This window comes from Panulirus ornatus, chromosome 24 (assembly GCF_036320965.1).
Source record: "Panulirus ornatus isolate Po-2019 chromosome 24, ASM3632096v1, whole genome shotgun sequence".
In the NCBI taxonomy this organism is placed as follows: Eukaryota; Metazoa; Arthropoda; class Malacostraca; order Decapoda; family Palinuridae; genus Panulirus; species Panulirus ornatus.
Genome location: NC_092247.1, coordinates 16,042,735 through 16,054,920, shown reverse-complemented (window position 1 = coordinate 16,054,920; position 12,186 = coordinate 16,042,735). Strand labels below are relative to the sequence as shown.

The window sequence follows — 12,186 nt, the reverse complement described above, 5'->3', positions numbered from 1 at the left end:
GGGAACTTCAGTGAAGGGGGCTAATGTGGAGGTGATAACAAGTAGTGGTGATGTGAGAAGGAGATGGAGTGAGTATTTTGAAGGTTTGTTGAATGTGCTTGATGATAGAGTGGCAGATGTGGGGTGTCTTGGTCGAGGTGGTGTGCAAAGTGAGAGGGTTAGGGAAAATGATTTGGTAAATAGAGAAGAAGTAGTAAAAGCTTTACGGAAGATGAAAGCCAGCAAAGCAGCAGGTTTGGATGGTATTGCAGTGGAATTTATTAAAAAAGGGGGTGACTGTATTGTTGACTGGTTGGTAAGGTTATTTAATGTATGTATGATTCATGGTGAGGTGCCAGAGGATTGGCGGAATGCTTGCATAATGCCATTGTACAAAGGCAAAGGGGATAAGAGTGAGTGCTCAAATTACAGAGGTATAAATTTGGAGGAAGTAAAGTATTTTAGATATCTGGGAGTGGATCTGGGAGCGGATGGAACCATGGAAGCGGAAGTGAATCATAGGATGGGGGAGGGGGCGAAAATCCTGGGAGCGTTGAAGAATGTGTGGAAGTCGAGAACATTATCTCGGAAAGCAAAAATGGGTATGTTTGAAGGAATAGTAGTTCCAACAATGTTGTATGGTTGCGAGGTGTTGGCTATGGATAGAGTTGTGCGCAGGAGGGTGGATGTGCTGGAAATGAGATGTTTGAGGACAATGTGTGGTGTGAGGTGGTTTGATCGAGTAAGTAATGTAAGGGTAAGAGAGATGTGTGGAAATAAAAAGAGTGTGGTTGAGAGAGCAGAAGAGGGTGTTTTGATATGGTTTGGGCACATGGAGAGAATGAGTGAGGAAAGATTGACCAAGAGGATATATGTGTCGGAGGTGGAGGGAACGAGGAGAAGTGGGAGACCAAATTGGAGGTGGAAAGATGGAGTGAAAAAGATTTTGTGTGATCGGGGCCTGAACATGCAGGAGGATGAAAGGAGGGCAAGGAATAGAGTGAATTGGATCGATGTGGTATACCGGGGTTGACGTGCTGTCAGTGGATTGAATCAGGGCATGTGAAGCGTCTGGGGTAAACCATGGAAAGTTCTGTTGGGCCTGGATGTGGAAAGGGAGCTGTGGTTTCGGGCATTTTTGCATGACAGCTAGAGACTGAGTGTGAACGAATGGGGCCTTTGTTGTCTTTTCTCAGTGCTACCTCGCACACATGAGGGAGGAGCGGGATGGTATTCCATGTGTGGCGAGGTGGCGATGGGAATGAATAAAGGCAGACAGTGTGAATTGTGTGCATGGGTATATATGTATGTGTCTGTGTGTGTATATATATGTGTACATTGAGATGTATAGGTATGTATATTTGCGTGTGTGGACGTGTATGTATATACATTGTGTATGGGGGTGGGTTGGGCCATTTCTTTCGTCTGTTTCCTTGCGCTACCTCGCAAACGCAGGAGACAGCAACAAAGCAAAATAAATAAATAAATAAATATAAGTTTGTTGAGTATTCCTGGTAATTTATATGGGAGGGTATTGATTGAGAGGGTGAAGGCATGTACAGAGCATCAGATTGGGGAAGAGCAGTGTGGTTTCAGAAGTGGTAGAGGATGTGTTGATCAGGTGTTTGCTTTGAAGAATGTATGCGAGAAATATTTAGAAAAACAAATGGATTTGTATGTAGCATTTATGGATCTGGAGAAGGCATTTGATAGAGATGCTCTGTGGAAGGTTTTAAGAATATATGGTGTGGCAGGCAAGTTGTTAGAAGCAGTGAAAACTTTTTATCGATGATGTAAGGCATGTGTACGTGTAGGAAGAGAGGAAAGTAATTGGTTCTCAGTGAATGTAGTTTTGCGGCAGGGGTGTGTGATGTCTCCATGGTTGTTTAATTTGTTTATGGATGGGGTTGTTAGGGAGGTGAATGCAAGAGTTTTGGAAAGAGGGGCAAGTATGCAGTCTGTTGTGGATGAGAGAGCTTGGGAAGTGAGTAAGTTGTTGTTCGCTGATGATACAGCGCTGGTGGCTGATTCATGTGAGAAACTGCAGAAGCTGGTGACTGAGTTTGGTAAAGTGTGTGAAAGAAGAAAGTTAAGAGTAAATGTGAATAAGAGCAAGGTTATTAGGTACAGTAGGGTTGAGGGTCAAGTCAACTGGGAGGTAAGTTTGAATGGAGAAAAGCTGGAGGAAGTGAAGTGTTTTAGAAATCTGGGAGTGGATCTGTCAGCGGATGGAACCATGGAAGCGGAAGTGAATCATAGGGTGGGGGAGGGGGCGAAAATTCTGGGAGCCTTGAAGAATGTTTGGAAGTCGAGAACATTATCTCGGAAAGCAAAAATGGGTATGTTTGAAGGAATAGTGGTTCCAACAATGTTGTATGGTTGCAAGGCGTGGGCTATGGATAGAGTAGTGCGCAGAGGATGGATGTGCTGGAAATGAGATGTTTGAGGACTTATGTGGTGTGAGGTGGTTTGATCGAGTAAGTAATGTAAGGGTGAGAGAGATGTGTGGAAATGAAAAGAGTGTGGTTGAGAGAGCAGAAGAGGGTGTTTTGAAATGGTTTGGTCACATGGAGAGAATGAGTGATGAAAGATTGACCAAGAGGATATATGTGTCGGAGGTGGAGGGAACGAGGAGAGGTGGGAGACCAAATTGGAGGTGGAAAGATGGAGTGAAAAAGATTTTGTGTGATCGGGGCCTGAACATGCAGGAGGGTGAAAGGCATGCAAGGAATAGAGTGAATTGGATCTATGTGGTATACCGGGGTCGACGTGCTGTTAATGGATTGAACCGGGGCATGTGAAGCGTCTGGGGTAAACCATGCAAAGTGTGTGGGGCCTGGATGTGGAAAGGGAGCTGTGGTTTCGGTGCATTTTTACATGACAGCTAGAGACTGAGTGTGAACGAATGGGGCCTCTGGTGTTTTTCCTCGCGCTACCTCGCACACATGAGGGGGGAGGGGGTTGTTATTCCATGTGTGGTGAGGTGGCGATGGGAACAAATAAAGGCAGACAGTATGAATTGTGTACATGTGTATATATGTATGTCTGTGTGTGTATATATGTGTACATTGAGATGTATAGGTATGTATATTGTGCGTGTATGGACATGTATGTATATACATGTGTATGTGGGCGGGTTGGGCCGTTCTTTCGTCTGTTTCCTTGCGCTACCTCGCTAACGCGGGAGACAGTGACAAAGCAAAATAAATAAATAAATAAGATAATAAAGAAATGGTCTTATTTACTCACATCCACTCTATAGTTGTCATGTATAATACAGCAAAACTGGAGACCCCTCTCCACAAACCAGGCCTCACAGAGAAGAGGGCCAAGTGAGAATTTTTCTCCCTAAGGCTCAGTCATATCTTCTTGACGCTGCCTCACTAATTCAGGAAATGACGAATATTTAGGGTGGATGAGAATGTGTATATCCCTTATATATTTGCTAGAGGCTGAGTTTGAACAAATATTGGCTTTTTGTCTGTTTTCCTGGCGTTACCCTGCTGATGTATGGAGTGGCAATGCTGTTTCCTGTGGGGCGGGGTGGCACTGGAAATGTATATGTCTGTATATGTGTATATGAATGTATGTGTATATGTTGATATGTATGTGTATATTACTTTTTTTATACTGTTTGCTGTTTCCCGCATTAGTGAAGTAGCGTTAAGGACAGAGGACTGAGCCTTTTAGGGAATATCCTCACCTGGCCCCCTTCTTTGTTCCTTCTTTTGGAAAATTAAAAACGAGAGGGGAGGATTTCCAGCCCCCCATTCCCTCCACTTTTAGTCACCTTCTATGACTGCGCAGGGAATACATGGGAAGTATTCTTTCTCCTCTATCCCCAGGGATGATGTATATTATTTATTTTTCATTTATTATACATGATCGCTGTTTCCAGCGTCAGTGAGATAGTGCCAGGAAATGGACGAAGAATTGCCCATCCACTCATATACCCATATATGTACATAAATGCCCACATATGCACATATACATACGTATACACGTCAACATATAGATACACATACATACACATAGACATTACATACATACACATAGACATTACATACATACACATGTACATATTCATACTTGCTTGCCTTTATCCATTCCTGTTGCTACCCTGCCCCACAGGAAAAAAGCATTGCTGTCCTCTGCTTCAGCGAGGTAGTGCCAGGAATACAGACAAAAAGGCCCCATCCGTTCACGTTCAGTCTCTAGCTATCATGTGTAATGCACCAAAACCACAGCTCCCTTATCCACATCCAGGCCCCACAGACCTTTCCATGGTTTACCCCAGACGCATCACATGTCCTGGTTCAGTCCATTGACAGCATATCGACCCAAGTATGCCACATCATTCCAATTCACTCTATTCATTGCACACCTCTCACCCTCCCGGATGTTCATTCCCCGATCGCTCAAAATCTTTTTCACTCCATCCTTCCACCTCCACTTTGGTCTCCCGCTTCTCCTTGTTCCCTCCACCTCTGACGCATAAAACCTCTTTGTCAATCTTTCTTTACTCATTTTCTCCATATGTCCAAACCATTTCAGCTCACCCTCTTCTGCTTTCTCAACCATACTCTTTTTATTTCCACTCATCTCTCTTACCTTTACAGAAACTCACTCAATCAAACCACCTCACATCACATATTGCCCTCGAACACCTCATTTCCAATACATCCACCCTCCTCAACACAACCCTATTTATGGCCCATGCCTCGCAACCACATAACATTGTTGGAATTACTATTCCTTCAAACATACCGATTTTTGCTCTCTGAGATAACATTTTCTCCTTCCACACATTCTTCATCACTCCCAGAACCTTCACCCCCCTCCCCCACCCTGTGACTCACTTCTGCTTCCATGGTTCATTCATTGCTAAGTCGACTCCCAGATTTCTAAAACACTCCACACAACATCCTCTAATTTTTCTGGATTCAGACTCTTATCCCAGTGTATGTTATTGTTATTATTGTACTGAGTTGCTCTTTCCCGCATCAGTGGTTGGAGTATGTGATAGAGTGTAAGAAAGTAAACTCTAGATTGATATGGGTAAAACTGAAAGTGGATGGAGAGAGATGGGTGATTATTGGTGCATATGCACCTGGGCATGAGAAGAAAGATCATAAGAGGCAAGTGTTTTGTGAGCGGATGAGTAAGTGTGTTATTGGTTTTGATGCATGAGACCGGGATATAGTGATGGGTGATTTGAATGCAAAGGTGAGTAATGTGGCAGTTGAGGGAATAATTGGTGTACATGGGGTGTTCAGTGTTGTAAATGGAAATGGTGAAGAGCTTGTAGATTTATGTGCTCAAAAAGGACTGGTGATTGGGAATACCTGGTTTAAAAAGAGAAATACACCATGTCTCCATGGTTGTTTAATTTGTTTATGGATGGGGTTGTTAGGGAGGTGAATGCAAGAGTTTTGGAAAGAGGGGCAAGTATGAAGTCTGTTGGGGATGAGAGAGCTTGGGAAGTGAGTCAGTTGTTGTTCGCTGATGATACAGCGCTGGTGGCTGATTCATGTGAGAAACTGCAGAAGCTGGTGACTGAGTTTGGTAAAGTGTGTGGAAGAAGAAAGTTAGAGTAAATGTGAATAAGAGCAAGGTTATTAGGTACAGTAGGGTTGAGGGTCAAGTCAATTGGGAGGTGAGTTTGAATGGAGAAAAACTGGAGGAAGTGAAGTGTTTTAGATATCTGGGAGTGGATCTGGCAGCGGATGGAACCATGGAAGCGGAAGTGGATCATAGGGTGGGGGAGGGGGCGAAAATTCTGGGAGCCTTGAAGAATGTGTGGAAGTCGAGAACATTATCTCGGAAAGCAAAAATGGGTATGTTTGAAGGAATAGTGGTTCCAACAATGTTGTATGGTTGCGAGGCGTGGGCTATGGATAGGGTTGTGCGCAGGAGGGGGATGTGCTGGAAATGAGATGTTTGAGGACAATGTGTGGTGTGAGGTGGTTTGATCGAGTAAGTAACGTAAGGGTTAGAGAGATGTGTGGAAATAAAAAGAGCGTGGTTGAGAGAGCAGAAGAGGGTGTTTTGAAATGGTTTGGGCACATGGAGAGAATGAGTGAGGAAAGATTGACCAAGAGGATATATGTGTCGGAGGTGGAAGGAACGAGGAGAAGAGGGAGACCAAATTGGAGGTGGAAAGATGGAGTGAAAAAGATTTTGTGTGATCGGGGCCTGAACATGCAGGAGGGTGAAAGGAGGGCAAGGAATAGAGTGAATTGGAGCGATGTGGTATACCGGGGTTGACGTGCTGTCAGTGGATTGAATCAAGGCATGTGAAGTGTCTGGGGTAAACCATGGAAAGCTGTGTAGGTATGTATATTTGCGTGTGTGGACGTATGTATATACATGTGTATGGGGGTGGGTTGGGCCATTTCTTTCGTCTGTTTCCTTGCGCTACCTCGCAAACGCAGAAGACTGAAAAAAAAAAAAACAAGTATACATATGTAAGTAGGAGAAATCATTATTGGATTACGTGTTAATTGATAGGCGCGCACAAGAGAGAGTTTTGGATGTTAATGTGCTGAGAGGTGCAACTGGAGTGATGTCTGATCATTATCTTGTGGAGGCGAAGGTGAAGATTTGTAGAGGTTTTCAGAAAAGAAGAGAGAATGTTGGGGTGAAGAGAGTGGTGAGAGTAAGTGAGCTTGGGAAGGCTACTTGTGTGAGGAAGTACCAGGAGAGACTGAGTACGGAATGGAAAAAGTTGAGAACACAGGAGGTAAGGGGAGTGGGGGAGGAATGGGACGTATTTAGGGAAGCAGTGATGGCTTATGGAAAAGATGCTTGTGGCATGAGAAGCGTGGGAGGTGGGCAGATTAGAAAGGTTAGTGAGTGGTGGGATGAAGAAGTAAGATTATTAGTGAAAGAGAAGAGAGAGGCATTTGGACGATCTCTGCAGGGAAATAATGCAAATGAGTGGGAGATGTATAAAAGAAAGAGGTAGGAGGTCAAGAGAAAGGTGCAAGAGGTGAAAAAGAGGGCAAATGAGAGTTGGGGTGGGAGAGTATCATTAAATTTTAGGGAGAATAAAAAGGTGTTTTGGAAGGAGGTAAATAAAGTGCATAAGACAAGGGAACAAATGGGAACATCAGTGAAGGGGGCTAATGGGGAGGTGATAACAAGTAGTGGTGATGTGAGGAGGAGATGGAGTGAGTATTTTGAAGATTTGTTGAATGTGTTTGATGATAAGAGTGGTAGATATAAGGTGTTTTGGTTGAGGTGGTGTGCAAAGTGAGAGGGTTAGGGAAAATGATTTGGTAAATAGAGAAGGGGTAGTAAAAGCTTTGGGGAAGATGAAAGCCGGCAAGGGGGCGGGTTTGGATGGTATTGTAGTGGAATTTATTAAAAAAGGGGGTGACTGTATTGTTGACTGGTTGGTAAGGTTATTTAATGTATGTATGACTCATGGTGAGGTGCCTGAGGATTGGCAGAATGCTTGCATAGTGCCATTGTACAAAGGCAAAGGGGATAAGAGTGAGTGCTCAAATTACAGAGGTATAAGTTTGTTAAGTATTCCAGGGAAATTATATGGGAGGGTATTGATTGAGAGGGTGAAGGCATGTACAGAGCATCAGATTGGGGAAGAGCAGTGTGGTTTAAGAAGTGGTAGAGGATGTGTTGATCAGGTGTTTGCTTTGAAGAATGTATGTGAGAAATACTTAGAAAAGCAAATATATTTGTATGTAGCATATATGGATCTGGAGGAGGCATATGACAGAGTTGATAGAGATGCTCTGTGGAAGGCATTAAGAATATATGGTGTGGGAGGCAAGTTGTTAGAAGCAGTGAAAAGTTTTTATCGAGGATGTAAGGCATGTGTACGTGTAGGAAGAGAGGAAAGTGATTGGTTCTCAGTGAATGTAGGTTTGCGGCAGGGGTGTGTGATGTCTCTTCTTTTCTTTCATACTATTCGCCATTTCCCGCATTAGCGAGGTAGCGTTAAGAACAGAGGACTGGGCCTTAGAGGGAATATCCTCACCTGGCCCCCTTCTCTGTTCCTTCTTTTGGGAAAAAAAAAAAAGTATAATTTGTTTATAGATGGGGTTGTTAGGGAGGTGAATGCAAGAGTTTTGGAAAGAGGGGCAAGTATGAAGTCTGTTGGGGATGAGAGAGCTTGAGAAGTGAGTCAGTTGTTGTTCGCTGATGATACAGCGCTGATGGCTGATTCATGTGAGAAACTGCAGAAGCTGGTGACTGAGTTTGGTAAAGTGTGTGAAAGAAGAAAGTTAAGAGTAAATGTGAATAAGAGCAAGGTTATTAGGTACAGTAGGGTTGAGGGTCAAGTCAATTGGGAGGTGAGTTTGAATGGAGAAAAACTGGAGGAAGTGAAGTGTTTTAGATATCTGGGAGTGGATCTGGCAGCGGATGGAACCATGGAAGCGGAAGTGGATCATAGGGTGGGGGAGGGGGCGAAAATTCTGGGAGCCTTGAAGAATGTGTGGAAGTCGAGAACATTATCTCGGAAAGCAAAAATGGGTATGTTTGAAGGAATAGTGGTTCCAACAATGTTGTATGGTTGCGAGGCGTGAGCTATGGATAGAGTTGTGCGCAGGAGGATGGATGTGCTGGAAATGAGATGTTTGAGGACAATGTGTGGTGTGAGGTGGTTTGATCGAGTAAGTAACGTAAGGGTAAGAGAGATGTGTGGAAATAAAAAGAGCGTGGTTGAGAGAGCAGAAGAGGGTGTTTTGAAATGGTTCGGGCACATGGAGAGAATGAGTGAGGAAAGATTGACCAAGAGGATATATGTGTCGGAGGTGGAGGGAACGAGGAGAAGAGGGAGACCAAATTGGAGGTGGAAAGATGGGAGTGAAGAAGATTTTGTGTGATCGGGGCCTGAACATGCAGGAGGGTGAAAGGAGGGCAAGGAATAGAGTGAATTGGAGCGATGTGGTATACCGGGGTTGACGTGCTGTCAGTGGATTGAATCAAGGCATGTGAAGCGTCTGGGGTAAACCATGGAAAGCTGTGCAGGTATGTATATTTGCGTGTGTGGACGTATGTATATACATGTGTATGGGGGTGGGTTGGGCCATTTCTTTCGTCTGTTTCCTTGCGCTACCTCGCAAACGCGGGAGACCGACAAAGCAAAAAAATATATATATATATATATATATATATATATATATATATATATATATATATATATATATTATCCCTAGGGATAGGGGATTAAGAATACCTCCCACGTATTCCCTGCATGTCGTAGAAGGCGACTAAAAGGGGAGGGAGTGGGGGGCTGGAAATCCTCCCCTCTCGTTTTTTATTTTTTTTAATTTTCCAAAAGAAGGAACAGAGGGGGCCAGGTGAGGATATTCCAAAAAAGGCCCAGTCCTCTGTTCTTAACGCTACCTCGCTAACGCGGGAAATGGTGAATAGTTTAAAAGAAAGAAAGAAATATATATATATATATATATCCCTGGGGATAGGGGAGAAAGAATACTTCCCACGCATTCCTTACGTGTCATAGAAGGCGACTAAAGGGGACGGGAGTGGGGGGCTGGAAACTCTCGCCTCCTTGTATTTTAACTTTCTAAAGGGGGAAACAGAAGGAGTCATGCGGGGAGTGCTCATCCTCCTTGAAGGCTCAGATTGGGGTGTCTAAATGTATGTAGATGTAACCAAGGTGAGAAAAAATGGATAGATAGGTAGTATGTTTGAGGAAAGGAACCTGGATGTTTTGGCTCTGAGTGAAACGAAGCTCAAGGGTAAAGGGGAAGAGTGGTTTGGGAATGTCTTGGGAGTAAAGTCAGGGGTTAGTGAGAGGACGAGAGCAAGGGAAGGAGTAGCACTACTCCTGAAACAGGAGTGGTGGGAGTATGTGATAGAGTGTAAGAAAGTAAACTCTAGATTGATATGGGTAAAACTGAAAGTGGATGGAGAGAGATGAGTGATTATTAGTGCATATGCACCTGGGAATGAGAAGAAAGATCATGAGAGGCAAGTGTTTTGGGAGCAGCTGAATGAGTGTGTTATTAGTTTTGATGCATGAGACTGGGTTATAGTGATGGGTGATTTGAATGCAAAGGTGAGTAACATGGCAGTTGAGGGAATAATTTGTGTACATGGGATGATCAGTGTTGTAAATGGAAATGGTGAAGAGCTTGTAGACTTATGTGCTGAAAAAGGACTGGTGATTGGGAATACCTGGTTTAAAAAGAAAGATATACATATAAATAATTATATGGATGTAAGTAGAAGAGATGGCCAGAGAGCGTTGTTGGATTATGTGTAAATTGATAAGCGTGCGAAAGAGAGTTTTGGATGTTAATGTGCTGAGAGGTGCAACTGAAGGTATGTCTGATCATTATCTTGTGGAGGCAACAGTGAAGATTTGTAGAGGTTTTCAGAAAAGAAGAGAGAATGTTGGGGTGAAGAGAGTGGTGAGAGTAAGTGAGCTTGGGAAGGAGACTTGTGTGAGGAAGTACCAGGAGAGACTGTGTACAGAATGGGAAAAAGGTGAGAACAAAGGACGTAAGTGGAGTGGAGGAGGAATGGGATTTATTTAGGGAAGCAGTGATGGCTTGTGCAAAAGATGCTTGTGGCATGAGAAGCGTGGGAGGTTGGCAGATTAGGAAGGGTATTGAGTGGTGGGATGAAGAAGTAAGATTATTAGGGAAAAAGAAGAAAGAGGTATTTGGACGATTTTTGCAGGGAAATAATGCAAATGAGTGGGAGATGTATAATAGAAAGAGGCAGGAGGTCAAGAGAAAGGTGGAAGTGGTGAAAAAGAGGGAAATGAGAGTTTGGGTGAGAGTGTATCATTATATTTTAGGGAGAATAAAAGATGTTTTGGAAGGAGGTAAATAAAGTGTTAAGACAAGGAACAAATGGGAACATCAGTGAAGGGGACAAATGGGGAGGTGATAACAGGTAGTGGTGATGTGAGAAGGAGATGAAGTGAGTATTTTGAAGATTTGTTGAATGGGTTTGATGATAGAGTGGCAGATATAGGGTGTTTTAGTCGAGGCAGTGTGCAAAGTGGGGTTAGGGAGAATGATTTGGTAAACAGAGAAGAGGTAGTAAAAGCTTTACAGAAGATGAAAGCTGGCAAGGCAGCGGGTTTGGATGGTATTGCAGTGGAATTAATTAAAAAAGGTGGTGACTATATTGTTGACTGGTTGGTAAGGTTATTTAATGTATGTATGACTCATGGGGAGGTGCCTGAGGATTGGCGGAATGCTTGCATAGTGCCATTGTACAAAGGCAAAGGGGATAAAAGTGAGTGCTCAAATTTACAGAGGTATAAGTTTGTTGAGTATTCCTGGTAAATTATATGGGAGGTTATTGATTGGGAGGGTGAAGGCATATACAGAGCATCAGATTGGGGAAGAGCAGTGTGGTTACAGAAGTGGTAGAGGATGTGTTGATTAGGTGTTTGCTTTGAAGAATGTATGTGAGAAATACTTAGAAAAGCAAACGGATTTGTATGTAGCATTTCTGGATCTGGAGAAGGCATATGATAGAATTGATAGAGATGCTCTGTGGAAGATATTAAGAATATATGGTGTGGGAGGCAAGTTGTTAGAAGCAGTGAAAAGTTTTTATCGAGGATGTAAGGCATGTGTACGTGTAGGAAGAGAGGAAAGTGATTGGTTCTCAGCGAATGTTGGTTTGCGGCAGGGATGCGTAAAGTCTCCATGGTTGTTTAATTTGTTTATGGATGGGGTTGTTAAGGAGGTGAATGCAAGAGTTTTTGGAAAGAGGGGCAAGTATGCAGTCTGTTGTGGATGAGAGAGCTTGGGAAGTGTGTCAGTTGTTGTTTGCTGATGATACAGCGTTGGTGGCTGATTCGGGAGAGAAACTGCAGAAGCTGGTGACTGAGTTTGGTAAAGTGTGTGTAAGAAGAAAGCTGAGAGTAAATGTGAATAAGAGCAAAGTTATTAGGTACAGTAGGGTTGAGGGACAACTCAGTTGGGAGGTACATTTGAATGGAGAAAAACTGAAGGAAGTGAAGTGTTTTAGATATCTGGGAGTGGATTTGGCATCAAATGGAACCATGGAAGTGGAAATGAATTATAGGGTGGGGGTGGTGGCAAAAGTTCTGGGAGCGTTAAAGAATGTGTGGAAGTCGTGAATGTTATCTTGGAAAGCAAAAATGGGTATGTTTGAAGGAATAGTGGTTCCAACAATGTTATATGGTTGTGAGGCGTGGGCTATAGATAGAGTGGTGCAGAGGAGGGT

The 12,186-nt window shown here is 43.4% G+C and overlaps 1 protein-coding gene across 2 annotated transcripts in view; it reads left to right on the top strand.

Moving 5' to 3' along the window:
• Positions 1–12,186, top strand: part of LOC139757122 (uncharacterized) — a 157,664-nt gene that overhangs the window by 127,780 nt on the left and 17,698 nt on the right. The window lies entirely within an intron of this gene.